The sequence below is a fragment of the Corella eumyota genome, chromosome 6, assembly GCF_963082875.1.
Source record: "Corella eumyota chromosome 6, kaCorEumy4.1, whole genome shotgun sequence".
Lineage (NCBI taxonomy): Eukaryota > Metazoa > Chordata > Ascidiacea > Phlebobranchia > Corellidae > Corella > Corella eumyota.
This window is the reverse complement of record NC_137495.1, coordinates 9460462-9476723: the sequence shown is the minus strand read 5'-3', so window position 1 is coordinate 9476723 and position 16262 is coordinate 9460462. Positions and strand designations below refer to the sequence as shown.

The 16262-nt window shown below is 32.5% G+C and overlaps 4 non-coding genes across 4 annotated transcripts; 1 reads left to right on the top strand and 3 right to left on the bottom strand.

Moving 5' to 3' along the window:
- Window positions 1–52: 52 nt before the first annotated feature.
- On the top strand, window positions 53–124 carry Trnat-ugu (transfer RNA threonine (anticodon UGU)). Its single transcript has one exon. It is a non-coding gene; the product is annotated as a tRNA-Thr (tRNA).
- A 1036-nt stretch (window positions 125–1160) lies between these two features.
- Window positions 1161–1232, bottom strand: Trnag-ucc (transfer RNA glycine (anticodon UCC)). The gene has a single exon. It is a non-coding gene; the product is annotated as a tRNA-Gly (tRNA).
- Window positions 1233–3157: 1925 nt separating this feature from the next.
- Window positions 3158–3229, bottom strand: Trnat-ugu (transfer RNA threonine (anticodon UGU)). Its single transcript has one exon. It is a non-coding gene; the product is annotated as a tRNA-Thr (tRNA).
- Window positions 3230–14449: 11220 nt separating this feature from the next.
- On the bottom strand, window positions 14450–14521 carry Trnat-ugu (transfer RNA threonine (anticodon UGU)). Its single transcript has one exon. It is a non-coding gene; the product is annotated as a tRNA-Thr (tRNA).
- Between the last annotated feature and the right edge of the window lie 1741 nt (window positions 14522–16262).

Below are 16262 nucleotides of genomic sequence, written 5' to 3'. Positions count from 1 at the left end.
TTCCTTATTACATTTTACTTTAATATAATTTAGTACGTTAATAAGCAGAAAGCGCGTTATGGCTTAGTGGTAAAGCGCCTGTCTTGTAAACAAGAGATCCTGGGTTCGATCCCCAGTAACGCCTATTCAAGTTTTTAAACTATTGTTGTGAAATTTATTAATTTCTAAAAAGTATTCTACCTTTTCTGATTTAAAAATAAATAAAATTTGCGGTTTATATTTGCAAATCTTTTTAATGAAACTTTAAATTTGTTTTCTCGGTAAATCTATATATTCTAAAAAAATTATTTTCCCTTTGTGATGTGCATATGTTGGTTAGTAAAAATGAATTTTGACATAATGTAAATTAAGCGTTTATTTTTGAAAAAAGTATGTCAAAGTTTTGTATCAACTATCCCATAATAGCAATTATAATTAGAAATTTCACATAGCGATATTTTTAGTTTATTGAGTTTCGTAATGCAGCACCTGGTTGAACGGAAATACCCATTTAATGCAATATTTTTTGTAAATTTTAAATGAAATATATTTGCAAATATTTTTATAATGGTGCTTTAACTTTGTTTTTATGGTATATCTATATATTCTAGAAAAATTATGTTTTCTTTGTGATGTGCAAATGTTAGTTAAAAAATAAATTTTTACATAATGTAAGCTTAGCGTTTTTTTAAGGAGGAAGTAAGTTAAGGTTTTGTATCAACTAACCCATAATACTAATTATAATTAGAAATTTCGCCACACGATATCTTTAATTTAATGAGTTTCGTAATGCAAAATGTGTCAGGATGGCCGAGTGGTCTAAGGCGCCAGACTCAAGATAAAATCTTCGCCGTTGTGCGATTTTTGAATTAAATAAACAACTTTTTAATTTCACTAGTGTTGGCATAACGTCAGGTTAAAAATAAAAATAGATTTATTCAGAAGTTCACAGATATAACACGTAACTAAATTTATTCGAAAAAAAATTTAACTTTTTATTTTAAACTTAACCGTCATAAAGAAACCAGTATTTAATTATAAGTGAATTACCAGCTTTACGAATTGCAAATTTGACTGTAACTTACCTTTCCAAAGTAACCAAGTTAAAGGGTAAAAATAAGTTCCCTCGTCCGAGTATATTTTATTATATAATTTTAACACTATTTTAGTATTAAAAATCTTGCGTCGACCGGGAGTCGAACACGGGACTAGTGCTTGGAAGGCACCAATGCTAACCGTTACACCATCGACGCGTACAAAAACCGTTATTTAATGAAGCTCTTTAATATGACATAGGATCAATAAAGATAATTCATGGCCTTATAAACTAATCAACTTACGCAAATTTTGAATTTCCATTTTAGCGCATTTAAAGAACGAACTTATTTGGATCCGATAATGTTCAAAGTTTTGTTGGAAATTGCTTACATTTTAGAGTATAAATTAATATCATTTTTAAAGTTTTTTTTTATGTACGATATTGTCAGAAAAGGACAACGGTATACTTCTTTGACCTGCCTCAAAAATATAACATTGCATTTATTGTGTTTCATTATGATCATAAAATAGTTGTTTAAATTCACAATTTATGAAGTAAAGAATTATAGATAAATATTGTAAAATATTCTGCCGCTTATGCGTTTACCTATTTTGTTAACTACTGATCTCGCACCAAATTCTGTATATCACAGATTTATTTACAAGATGATTACCAACACAATCGAGCAACCAAACACAACCATTTTTCAGGCTGTTCACTATGTGCCTCCTTAAACAACTCATTTCTTACAGTTTAACTTACAAATCACCACGTAATACAGCCCACAGCGGACAAAGTGGGCCCAAGTGACTAATGGGAGGGGGCAAGTGACTTAGGACAGATAACACATTACAATAAACATGAAAATGGCAGATTTGTTATGGTATTTCATTGATAAATGTTTGTTACGTTACATTTATTGTTTGCTATGGGCTAATTACTTTACCACTAATACATAATTTGGATTCAGACTTGACCTGTATTGGTAAGAAGAATATTAGCAATAAATACTTATTTTATTAAATTAGTTAACTAGTACATACCTGTTACATAAAAGTTTTTTTAAATAATCGGACGAGGGAACTAATTTTTACCCTTTAACTTGGTTACTTTGGAAAGGTAAGTTACAGTCAAATTTGCAATTCGTAAAGCTGGTAATTCACTTATAATTAAATACTGGTTTCTTTATGACGGTTAAGTTTAAAATAAAAAGTTAAATTTTTTTTCGAATAAATTTAGTTACGTGTTATATCTGTGAACTTCTGAATAAACCTATCTTTATTTTTAATCTGACGTTATGCCAACGCTAGTGAAATTAAAAAGTTGTTTATTTAATTCAAAAATCGTGTTTTAATCATATAAAAATATTGTCAGAAGTGGGATTCGAACCCACGCCTCCATTCGGAGACCAGAACACCCATCGCCGCACAACGGCGAATATTTTATCTTGAGTGTGGCGCCTTAGACCACTCGGCCATCCTGACACATTTTGCATTACGAAACTCATTAAATTAAAGATATCGTGTGGCGAAATTTCTAATTATAATTGGTATTATGGGTTAGTTGATACAAAACCTTAACTTACTTCCTCCTTAAAAAAACGCTAAGCTTACATTATGTAAAAATTTATTTTTTAACTAACATTTGCACATCACAAAGAAAACATAATTTTTCTAGAATATATAGATATACCATAAAAACAAAGTTAAAGCACCATTATAAAAATATTTTCAAATATATTTCATTTAAAATTTACAAAAAATATTGCATTAAATGGGTATTTCCGTTCAACCAGGTGCTGCATTACGAAACTCAATAAACTAAAAATATCGTGTTGTGAAATTTCTAATTATAATTGCTATTATGGGATAGTTGATACAAAACTTTGACTTACTTTTTTCAAAAATAAACGCTTAATTTACATTATGTCAAAATTCATTTTTACTAACCAACATATGCACATCACAAAGGGAAAATAATTTTTTTAGAATATATAGATTTACCGAGAAAACAAATTTAAAGTTTCATTAAAAAGATTTGCAAATATAAACCGCAAATTTTATTTATTTTTAAATCAGAAAAGGTAGAATACTTTTTAGAAATTAATAAATTTCACAACAATAGTTTAATAAAATGAATAGGCGTTACTGGGGATCGAACCCAGGATCTCTTGTTTACAAGACAGGCGCTTTACCACTAGGCCATAACGCCCTTTCTGCTTATTAACGTAATAAATTAATATTAAAGTAAAATGTAATAAGGAAAATCAAATTTTTATTGTTTATATATTTTCGCTTATTCTCGTTTACTCTTTTATAGGTTAAAAGCTAAACAACTTATAAAAAATATAAATTTTATTTTTTTGCACTTTAAATGACTTGTAGCTTATTGTGCATAAGCTAACCTTTTATTCACATTAATAACAATTAAATTTAACTATTTCACATTTGGTGGGAATTATTTTTGTTATCGTTTCTTGATTTCATCAAAACCTTATATTAACTCCTATTTTGATGTCTTTTAATCTTAAACTTGTTTTTAAAATCTGTGGTTTGCTTTTGACATGGAATTCGATTCTTTGTTATTCTTTTTCAAGCTAGTTATCTTATGCCTTTCTACAAAGTAGTTGTATTTTGGATTTTGGAATTTTACGTTTTTGATTTACCGTTAATGAAATTTGAATTCGACTTTATAAGAAATTGCCGCATAATATAATTATACAGTGAATTCACCTGCGTGGTTAATTTAAGAATTCCTAACCAGCAGACGAGCAATTAGCTAGTTGAGAAAAACAATTAACTGTCTTTAACTATTCAAAAACCTTCCGATTGGGTCGACGGAGACCGCTACAAAATGGTGACTGCCCTCTGTGATTAAAGTGTGAGAATTCTAACAATCAGGACTTGTAGCACCTGACTCACGCTGTGAACATCGCAAAATTTTGGACTATATCTCACCGTTTCGTGGATTTACTGTCTTATACCAGCAAACCCGTGTTGACCATACCAACAAGAAGATCTTCGTCAACGAACAATAAGTACCCTTTTTTTTGTTTTTATTAAGTTACATTTTGGTGTTTTATTTAGTGTATAATTTTATTGTTTTTAACGAATATGTTACCCTCGTTATTTTCTAAACGTAATCGGTCTGATAAGTGGGTTGTGTCTGTGTGTGATAATGTTGATTCTGATTCTTCTGGTAATGATATTGACTTAGGTGGTAATGGCAATAAGAATGTTAGGTGGGGCAACGCGTTATCGCAGGGTAATTTATTTTTGACCGCTGACCAGCCTCATAACCCCACTATGGCATCCACCTTTTCCCTATCTAACTTAGACCAGTCTACTCACGTTGTTAACTCTAATTTTGCTAACTTTTCATCAAATTTACCCCAAACCCCTGGATCTTTAAGTTATTCCTACCCCAGCTCTATTTTTTCCACCCCACGAGTTATGCCCGCATCAGAAATACGACCAAGTTTTCCAAATTTTAGTGCTAGTAATCCCTTTAATCAGAAATTTCCAATTTACGATCGAGCTCAGCAATCTCGAAGCGAATCCTCTGTTGCCGCGGGAAACCTACCGAACAATCGTTTTTATTTACCGAAGTTTTCGACTACTAGTCCGGCTACATGGTTTATGATGGTGGAGTCCATTTTTGATCAATATCAAATTACAAATGAAAATTTGAGATATAATTTGGTAATTCAAAACTTAGATGAGACAATTTGGAGCAAGTTAACAAGCATTATTCAGAACAAAAATTTTGTTAACCCGTATGAAAATTTCAAGATGCAAGCAATTAACCATTTTTCTGTACCCCGTGCAAGGTGTATGTCGATGTTAAAGGATATGGAGCTTGGCAATAAGAAGCCTACGGAGTTGTTAAGCGATATGATGGAATGTATATCATACGACCGAAGCGAAGGAATGATGGACATGGTGCGTTCCCTTTTTATTGAAAAATTACCTCCTGATGTGTATATGATTATGGAGTCAAAATGCAACGAAACCTTGGAGCAAATAGCTATTACTGCTGACAATCTTATGACCGCTCGTTGCAATTTAGCAAAATCTAGTAGACTGCCAGCATCGATGACGCCAGGCCCTTCACAACCAAATGAGCAGTTATTAGGCATGGGCATTCTATCTGAGCAAATGGCTGCGGTTAAGGACGAAATTCAAAATCTAAGGGTCGAATGCGGAATTTTAAAGAATCGGCGCTTTTCTGGCGACGTAAGCACAAATCGCAGACCTAATGACTATTTCCGGCCTCACTACTCCGATCGCAATGATCGCGGAAACTTTCAAGGACCAAAACGTGAATACAACCCGCGATGGTGCCGAAGCCACAACAATTGGGGAAAAAATAGTTATAGATGCGACCCTCCATGTAGTTTTCCTTCAAAAAACGGACCATCACCCGCGGTTCGCCAGTGAATCGTGGGGAAAACGTCGATAATGAACCAGTTTATTCAATTTCTCACCACTTGTTTTATGTATTTGATTATCGCACACGCAATTCTTTTCTTATTGACACGGGATCTGTAAATAGCATTTGGCCCGTTAATAAGATTAATCGTTCTCGCATTACTCAATTTTTATCTGCGGCAAATTCCAGTCCCATACCAGTCTACGGGGACAAAGTTGTTGAACTTGACCTTGGATTTTCTATACCTTTTAGAGAGGAATGTAAATGTGCTGCTGTTAATAAGTATATTTTGGGAGCCTCTTTTCTTAAAAAGAACTCACTTTCTATTGATTTTGCTAGAAACCTGCTATGTCACCAACCTACAAAAGAGTGTGTGGAATTGTCAAACATACCTGTAACTGATTCCTGTTTTATTCCGCGTATGTCGAGAAAAATAAGACCTTTTAAAAACTTGGGCAAACACTGTCAGGACTATACACCCCATTGCGTTGATTTACCTTTGTCCAACATCTCGTCATCAAATGACCCATCATGTTCTGATCATTCTGGATGCATACAGATGATCAATGTTTCTAATGATGAAGAAAAACTTACCGAGACAGACGTGAAAAATTTATGCACCGGCAAAGTACCGAGAATGCAAAAGTTAAGTGAGGAGAAAATAACTATTAAACCGGCAAAGGCCGAAGTTACATTAATAAGCACCGGCAAAGTACCGAGAATGCACAAGAAAAATAAAGAAGAAATAAATAATATACCGGCAGAGACCGAAAATGAATTACGAAGCACCGGCAAAGTACCGAGGATGCAAATAACAAAATATCCTAATGAAGAAATTATGTCATTGGCGAATGACAATACATATGAAATTTCTAGTTCTAGTCAGGTTAAGAGTCTTACCTCTCCTATGGAAGAGAGCTCTAATGAAGAACCTTTCACAAAGAACACAAATCCTGATTTGTCCACAAATGCAGTTTATGTTAATTGCCCATCTGACGTGTCTAACAGCGAAGAGAAATCACCCGTTTACGACGATAACACAGTTCAAGCTATGTCGACCGCAAACATCAGCCAACCCTCTATCGACGACGGATCATCACATCGTCGACTGTCAGTGCCTTTCAATGAGTCTAATCGTTATAAAAAGATATCAAAAGAATTTCCTGGGCTACTGGACCCAAATTTTCGGAAAGGACATCTAATACACGGCATTAAACATTACATTGATACTGGCAAGAACAGGCCCGTATATTCCAAGGCTCGTCGACTATCACCCGAAAATACAATATTGGTACAGAAAGAGTTAGAAAAAATGCTCGAACAAGGAATAATAAGGCTAAGTACATCTGAATGGAGTTCAGCGTTGCATATTGTCCCACGTAAACCTGCTGGAATTAGGTTAGTTTGCGATTACCGTGCATTGAACAACATCACAAAAAAAGACACTTACACCATGCCAAATCTGAACGATTTTGCCAACAAACTTTCGGGGATGAAAATTTTTACGAACCTCGACCTAAAGAATGCTTACTACAATGTATCGATAAATGAAGAAGATATACCGAAAACGTGTGTAAGAACGCCGATCATGACTTACGAATATCTAGTTTTGCCGTTCGGTATTAGTAACGCTTGTGCCAGTTTTGTTAAATTCCTGTATAGAGTACTATATCAAGTCCGCAATATTTTTGTTTACATGGACGACATTATCGTTTACTCAAAAACTGCAGAAGAACACGAGCGAACATTAAGGGAAGTATTTCAAAGACTTGATGATTACGGATGTACATTAAATATTGACAAGTGCAAATTTGGAGTAAACAGATTGGTATTTCTTGGTCACCTAATAACTTGTAATGGACTACAGCCTAATCCCGAACTTGTTGAGGCTATCATCGACTACCCACAACCTCAAAATCAGCGAGCCATGCGACGTTTTCTGGGAATGATTCAATACTACAGTCGTTTTGTACCAAATATTGCCATTGAACTACAACCACTTTACAGCCTTATTTCGTCAAAAAGGGGAAAGCTGGCTTCAATATTGTGGGATGACGCTGCAACGACTGCGTTTGAAAAATCGAAGAGATTACTTGGAAATAAATGTTTATTGCAATTTCCTTGTCATAATGCTAAAACAAAGTTAGTAGTTGACGCCAGCAAAACAGGCCTGGGTTCAGTTTTATTGCAAGAAATAAACGAAGAATGGAAACCCCTTGCTTTTTATAGTAAAGCCTTTCATGATGAGTTAAAGCATGGATCAGCGTTCGACCTCGAGGTTACTGGTTTATATTTGGCAGTTAAGCATTTCTCTTATTTTCTAGAAGGCCGTGAATTTCATGTTGAATGTGATCATAAAAGCCTAGTGACAGCAATAAAAGCTACAAATAGTTCGAATAACTCAAAACACGCTCGATACTTGGCTTATGTATCACAATTTACTAGTGATATACGACATATTTTCGGCATATCAAACGTTACCTGTGACGCGTTATCCCGTATTGAAGAAATAAATATGATTACTGGAGAATTTCCAAACATTGACTTTGAACGATTATCTGAATTGCAAAAGTCTGACCAATCTTTGAAAAATTTAAAGAATGAAATTAATAGTTTAGATATTGTAGAACACTACTTTGATTTTTACGGGGTTAGTTTACTTTGTGACACTTCGACCGGAACGTTTAGACCCTTGGTGCCAAGCAATATGAGTAAACGAATATTTGATGCCTACCATAACCTAGCCCACCCTGGGGTAGCAATTACAAAAGGATTAATTAAACAAAGATTTGTATGGAAGGATATGGATAAAGAAATTCGGACATTTTGTAAAACATGTCTAGCTTGCCAACGTTCGAAGGTCACGCGACACAACGTAACTCCTTTACATCCCTTTTATACACCTGATGAACGATTTATGGACCTTTCTATAGACATTATAGGCCCTATGGTTAAGTCAAATGATTTTTCTTATTGTTTAACAATGATCGATAGATTCACTCGATGGATTGAGGTCTTGCCTATGAAAGATGTAACTGCTAAAACAGTCATTGAAACTCTTACACATGGTTGGATAGCGAGATTTGGTTGTCCACAGCAAATGTTATCGGACCGAGGATCTGTTTTTATGAGCCAAGCTTTTAGAGACTTTACCACTTACCTGAATATTGAACACCGTGTAAGCTATGCTTACATGCCCCAAGTTAATGGACATTGTGAAAGAATACATAGAACAGTGAAAGCAGCATTGCGAGCACAATCTAACCCTGCAGACTGGTACTACAACCTACCCTTTGTTTTACTTGGAATTCGTTCTGCCCTTAAGGAAGATCTTCATTGTTCCAGCGCCCAAATTGTCTATGGGACAAGTTTAAGATTACCGGGAGATTTAGTATCCTGTTCTGAATACAATGAAAACACTAACCAATCTGAATATGCAAGAAAATTAATTGAATTTATGTCCAAGCTTAAAGCTACACCTACACGCGTTGCACCGAAAGAATCTTATATTGATTCCTGTCTTAAAACATGTACACATGTATTTGTGCGTGACGACACAGTTAGGCCCACCTTGAATCCTGTATATAAAGGGCCTTTTAGAGTTATTTCACGTAACGATAAAGGTTTTATTGTTCAACTTAACAATAAAATTGATGAAGTTGCTATTGACAGAATTAAAGCTGCCCATTTATTTTTACCAGATGCTCTTTTAAGAAATGTTACATTAAATAACTGGTTTTATGATAATAAAGAAGCAAGAACTTGGACTATTAATAAAGAAAAAGAATACCCTTTTTCTAGTCAAACCGCTGAAGAGAAACAACGAACGCCGAAACCAACAACTCAGACCGAAGATTTATTACGTTTTTCGCCTGAACCTGAAGCATCTGCTGCACCGGTGTCTAGAACGCGAACAGGACGTGTTGTGAAGTTACCAAGAAAATTTAAAGACTTTAATTTAGAATGAAGATTTATCAAGTGTTAATAATTTCTGCTATGACACTTTTTGTCTTAGCTTTTGAAGAATTGCAGTTCAAATTATGTCACCGGAATTTGCATCAAAGAGCTTATCATATACCAGAGCCGAAGTTATGTCATAAAAATCGCCACAAAGCAACCGAAAAGTGTTCGGCGGACGTATATAGACCTGGCGACCATTTTGTTTCTATTCAAGCCTTTATGTGTCAATATACCAAAATTATATGGACAACAACGAACTATTTTTTCGGAGCTTGCACACTCGACAAACATATATCACCTGCCCGAAGCCCGTCTGCCAGCAAATGTCATGAATTAGCAACGACTTTATCGGATCGTAATCTTGGAAAATTAACTAAGCAGAGCGACAATGTTTATGCCACTACAGTCAAGCCTGAAATTAAATATACTTGGCCTACAACAACTAGCGGTTCGCAACTTAATATTGTATTAACAAAGTTTGAAATGAAATACGATTTTGTAAACGATAGATTGATTTTATCATTGGTGAATTTGTCACCTTGTCAAGTAAATTTGGGATCTTGCAAATTTGCAATTAAAACAGTTATTTGGAATGTTCCCAAAAATATAAATTGCCCTCCGATTAGGTCAATGGGAAAGGACAACATGCTAATACATACCAATGCCTCTAACAAGATTTATAAAATTCAACTACTGCGACTAGGAATTGATTTACTATCGTGGGATAGATGTGGCAAGTTCTACAAAAATTGCTTTCCAAATAATAGTTATTGTGATGCTTATGGTTTAATGATTGTGCCCAATAATAACTGTAGATATTTGAAACCTGTCGATGCAGCTCGTCATAATTTTGACGCATTTTTGAACCCCTTTAAACGAAATGAGACAACTCAGTTACATTCATACTTTGAAACCGACCTTAATCTGGAGATGTCAAAGTTTTCTATGCTTTTTTCTGAAAACCAGCAATTGTTATCGTGTCAACTGGATTTTATGCTTTCCAAGATTTACAAGATGATAGCTCGCGCGTATCCCAGCCTTGTTTTAAGTAGTATGTTACATCGAAATGTTGCTGCTGTTTCGCAAGGTGATGTCATTTACGAAGTACATTGTCAGAATATAACAGGAATTATTTTGCATTCGCTTGCTTTTAACAACTTGTTCTCTACACGACCATTAATCTCTTACAAATTGCCTGGCAAAAATCAAGATTTTATTGGACAATTACACCACGGCGATATTGTTTTTGCTCACGTTTCGTTACTAGAAACATTTAAATTTGGTCGTACATTTACGTTTAAGATATTGGACAGATTTATGATATTTGAAAATTATTCACTTATATCGTCAAATGCTCAGATTCACGAAATTACCCCATCGTTATCTCGTATTGATCCTCTTCATACTGATTTCCACGATTATGTTAAAATCCAAGGTGAATATCCGGATACTGAAATGAACTTGGAAGACGTACAAAGTATGCTCTCACAGATCACTCAATCAACCATCGCTAATGAAAAAGTTACTCGTCTTATTAAAGGAACGGATACCTATGTACATGATGCAGATTTGGATTACCTTTCTAGCGAATTTACCTCGGTTTTAACTTCTGGCCTTCTTAGGGCAATTTCGTCCATTACCAACCCAATCTTAACCGTTTTACTTTTCATCATTTTCGTTCTTTCCCAGCTTTTGACTATTTTTCTAACCCTATACTATATAAAAGCCATTTTTACCATATTCCGAACCAAGATTAATGAAAAATTAAACCCAAATTTAAAACCTAAAACCTCTCTGGAAACCCAAAATCGCACACACCAGAGGCGTAAGCGGTCAGAAAGGGGGGCAAAACATGTTAGGGATCAGGTAATTCGCTCAAAATTATCTGAGAGTATGTAAGGAACATTATATTTTTGCCATTACCGCTTAAGCTTTACTTCGTATTATATTGTGTCGCTCGTATTTGTATGTGTTATTGCTATTGTAATGTTTTCTACTACCAAAAAATTAAATAAAAATGTTAAAAATCAAATAAAAAATATGACACTGTATATTTTTTTTCACTTTTAAAAAATAATTAGTAGATTGTATTTTTCTTTATGCTTATATCGTGTGTATTTTTTTTTTTTAATTTTTGTTACCCCGGGCTCTCCTTTAGCTGGGATGATGTAGCTTATTGTGCATAAGCTAACCTTTTATTCACATTAATAACAATTAAATTTAACTATTTCACATTTGGTGGGAATTATTTTTGTTATCGTTTCTTGATTTCATCAAAACCTTATATTAACTCCTATTTTGATATGTCTTTTAATCTTAAACTTGTCTTTAAAATCTGTGGTTTGCTTTTGACATGGAATTTGATTCTTTGTTATTCTTTTTCAAGCTAGTTATCTTATGCCTTTCTACAAAGTAGTTGTATTTTGGAATTTTACGTTTTTGATTTACCGTTAATGAAATTTGAATTCGACTTTATAAGAAATTGCCGCATAATATAATTATACAGTGAATTCACCTGCGTGGTTAATTTAAGAATTCCTAACCAGCAGACGAGCAATTAGCTAGTTGAGAAAAACAATTAACTGTCTTTAACTATTCAAAAACCTTCCGATTGGGTCGACGGAGACCGCTACAGACTTAATTTATTCGTAATAAATAAAGCTCAAACTTTTGTAAGAGAGTCCCAAATTAAGTTAAGTTATTCCCATTTTTGCAACCAATTTTATGTATTATGTTGGCTTATCTGGACATTGTTAATTATATAATTTATTATATTTTAATTATTTTCATTTTAAAGCACAGAATTTTATTCTATAAGAAGATGTTGTCTTTAATTTTTTTAAATGTTTAATAACACATATTAAATTATTTTTTAACTGTTCACGTTTATTTAACGAATTTTGAAAAACAGAGTCGGGTAAAATTACCAGTCGGATAATGTGGGGTTATATACATTAAATTTTAGCTTTATTGCTACATAAGTTAAAAAAATTATTTAATATCAAACTATGTGTATTTTATTATATAATTTTAACACTATTTTAGTATTAAAAATCTTTCGTCGACCGGGAGTCGAACCCGGAACTAGTGCTTGGAAGGCACCAATGCTAACCGTTACACCATCGACGCGTATGAAATCCGTTATTTAATGAAGCTCTTTAATATGACATAGGATCAATAAAGATAATTCATGGCCTTAAAAACTAATCAACTTACGCAAATTTTTAATTTTCATTTTAGCGTATTTAAAGAACGAACTTATTTGGATCCGATAATGTTCAAAGTTTTGTTGGAAATTGCTACCATTTTAGAGTATAAATTAATATCATTTTTAAAGTTTTTTTTTATGTACGATATTGTCAGAAAAGGACAACGGTATACTTCTTTGACCTGCCTCAAAAATATAACATTGCATTTATTGTGTTTCATTATGATCATAAAATAGTTGTTTAAATTCACAATTTATGAAGTAAAGAGTTATAGATAAATATTGTAAAATATTCTGCCGCTTATGCGTTTACCTATTTTGTTAACTACTGATCTCGCACCAAATTCTGTATATCACAGATTTATTTACAAGATGATTACCAACACAATCGAGCAACCAAACACAACCATTTTTCAGGCTGTTCACTATCTGCCTCCTTAAACAACTCATTTCTTACAGTTTAACTTACAAATCACGTAATACAGCCCACAGCGGACAAAGTGGGGCCAAGTGACTAATGGGAGGGGGCAAGTGACTTAGGACAGATAACACATTACAATAAACATGAAAATGGCAGATTTGTTATGGTATTTCATTGATAAATGTTTGTTACGTTACATTTATTGTTTGCTATTGGCTAATTACTTTACCACTAATACATAATTTGGATTCAGACTTGACCTATATTGGTAAGAAGAATATTAGCAATAAATACTTATTTTATTAAATTAGTTAACTAGTACATACCTGTTACATAAAAGTTTTTTTAAATAATCGGACGAGGGAACTTATTTTTACCCTTTAACTTGGTTACTTTGGAATGGTAAGTTACAGTCAAATTTGCAATTCGTAAAGCTGGTAATTCACTTATAATTAAATACTGGTTTCTTTATGACGGTTAAGTTTAAAATAAAAAGTTAAATTTTTTTTCGAATAAATTTAGTTACGTGTTATATCTGTGAACTTCTGAATAAACCTATCTTTATTTTTAATCTGACGTTATGCCAACACTAGTGAAATTAAAAAGTTGTTTATTTAATTCAAAAATCGTGTTTTAATCATATAAAAATATTGTCAGAAGTGGGATTCGAACCCACCTCTCCATTCGGAGACCAGAACACCCAACGGCGAAGATTTTATCTTGAGTCTGGCGCCTTAGACCACTCGGCCATCCTGACACATTTTGCATTACGAAACTCATTAAATTAAAGATATCGTGTGGCGAAATATCTAATTATAATTGGTATTATGGGTTAGTTGATACAAAACCTTAACTTACTTCCTCCTTAAAAAAACGCTAAGCTTACATTATGTAAAAATTTATTTTTTAACTAACATTTGCACATCACAAAGAAAACATAATTTTTCTAGAATATATAGATATACCATAAAAACAAAGTTAAAGCACCATTATAAAATATTTTCAAATATATTTCATTTAAAATTTACAAAAAATATTGCATTAAATGGGTATTTCCGTTCAACCAGGTGCTGCATTACGAAACTCAATAAACTAAAAATATCGTGTTGTGAAATTTTTAATTATAATTGCTATTATGGGATAGTTGATACAAAACTTTGACTTACTTTTTTCAAAAATAAACGCTTAATTTACATTATGTCAAAATTCATTTTTACTAACCAACATATGCACATCATAAAAGGAAAATAATTTTTTTAGAATATATAGATTTACCGAGAAAACAAATTTAAAGTTTCATTAAAAAGATTTGCAAATATAAACCGCAAATTTTATTTATTTTTAAATCAGAAAAGGTAGAATACTTTTTAGAAATTAATAAATTTCACAACAATAGTTTAAAAAAATGAATAGGCGTTACTGGGGATCGAACCCAGGATCTCCTCTTTACAAGACAGGCGCTTTACCACTAAGCCATAACGCCCTTTCTGCTTATTAACGTACTAAATTAATATCAAAGTAAAATGTAATAAGGAAAATCAAAATTTTTATTGTTTATATATTTTCGCTTATTCTCGTTTACTCTGTTATAGGTTAAAAGCTAAACAACTTATAAAAAATACAAAATTTTTTTGCACTTTAAATGACTTAATTTATTCGTAATAAATAAAGCTCAAACTTTTGTAAGAGAGTCCCAAATTAAGTTAAGTTATTCCCATTTTTGCAACCAATTTTATGTATTATGTTGGCTTATCTGGACATTGTTAATTATATAATTTATTATATTTTAATTATTTTCATTTTAAAGCACAGAATTTTATTCTATAAGAAGATGTTGTCTTTAATTTTTTTAAATGTTTAATAACACATATTAAATTATTTTTTAATTGTTCACGTTTATTTAACGAATTTTGAAAAACAGAGTCGGGTAAAATTACCAGTCGGATAATGTGGGGTTATATACATTAAATTTTAGCTTTATTGCTACATAAGTTAAAAAAATTATTTAATATCAAACTATGTGTATTTTATTATATAATTTTAACACTATTTTAGTATTAAAAATCTTTCGTCGACCGGGAGTCGAACCCGGAACTAGTGCTTGGAAGGCACCAATGCTAACCGTTACACCATCGACGCGTATGAAAACCGTTATTTAATGAAGCTCTTTAATATGACATAGGATCAATAAAGATAATTCATGGCCTTAAAAACTAATCAACTTACGCAAATTTTGAATTTCCATTTTAGCGCATTTAAAGAACGAACTTATTTGGATCCGATAATGTTCAAAGTTTTGTTGGAAATTGCTACCATTTTAGAGTATAAATTAATATCATTTTTAAAGTTTTTTTTTATGTACGATATTGTCAGAAAAGGACAACGGTATACTTCTTTGACCTGCCTCAAAAATATAACATTGCATTTATTGTGTTTCATTATGATCATAAAATAGTTGTTTAAATTCACAATTTATGAAGTAAAGAATTATAGATAAATATTGTAAAATATTCTGCCGCTTATGCGTTTACCTATTTTGTTAACTACTGATCTCGCACCAAATTCTGTATATCACAGATTTATTTACAAGATGATTACCAACACAATCGAGCAACCAAACACAACCATTTTTAGGCTGTTCACTATCTGTCTCCTTAAACAACTCATTTCTTACAGTTTAACTTACAAATCACGTAATACAGCCCACAGCGGACAAAGTGGGGCCAAGTGACTAATGGGAGGGGGCAAGTGACTTAGGACAGATAACACATTACAATAAACATGAAAATGGCAGATTTGTTATGGTATTTCATTGATAAATGTTTGTTACGTTACATTTATTGTTTGCTATTGGCTAATTACTTTACCACTAATACATAATTTGGATTCAGACTTGACCTATATTGGTAAGAAGAATATTAGAAATAAATACTTATTTTATTAAATTAGTTAACTAGTACATACCTGTTACATAAAAGTTTTTTTAAATAATCGGACGAGGGAACTTATTTTTACCCTTTAACTTGGTTACTTTGGAATGGTAAGTTACAGTCAAATTTGCAATTCGTAAAGCTGGTAATTCACTTATAATTAAATACTGGTTTCTTTATGACGGTTAAGTTTAAAATAAAAAGTTAAATTTTTTTTCGAATAAATTTAGTTACGTGTTATATCTGTGAACTTCTGAATAAACCTATCTTTATTTTTAATCTGACGTTATGCCA